The 343-nt window shown below is 30.3% G+C and overlaps 1 protein-coding gene across 1 annotated transcript in view; it reads left to right on the top strand.

Annotated features, from left to right (window-relative positions):
• LOC119592748 (ADAMTS-like protein 5) overlaps positions 1 to 343 on the top strand; it is a gene marked incomplete at its 3' end in the record, with an annotated part of 89,191 nt that overhangs the window by 76,249 nt on the left and 12,599 nt on the right.

The raw sequence follows: 343 nt of genomic DNA, 5'->3' as shown, positions 1-343 counted from the left end.
AAGATATAAGGGGATTTAGAAAATGATGAGTAAAGTGGTTGAGTAAAAATAGTGAATGAAATGGTGAGGATAATGAATGGGTTAGTGACTCATTTATGAGTGATGTGATCTACTTGATTTATGAAAGAATAAAAGGAAAATGGGCGATAGATTAATGAAGAACGAAATTAATGAGGCGTTAAATAGCATTATGAGTAAAGATGAAAAAAAAATATATATTTATTGCGAGGTAATATGTCTTGATTGATATTGCTGATGATGACTTTTAATTTCATTCATTGTTACTCTCTGTCATATTTGCGATGTTTTAGATTTATGGATTGAGAGCAAGAACCGGTAAGAC

Source organism: Penaeus monodon, chromosome 30 (assembly GCF_015228065.2).
Source record: "Penaeus monodon isolate SGIC_2016 chromosome 30, NSTDA_Pmon_1, whole genome shotgun sequence".
NCBI lineage: Eukaryota > Metazoa > Arthropoda > Malacostraca > Decapoda > Penaeidae > Penaeus > Penaeus monodon.
Note: the sequence above shows the minus strand (reverse complement) of the source record. Positions and strands in the feature narration are given on the sequence as shown.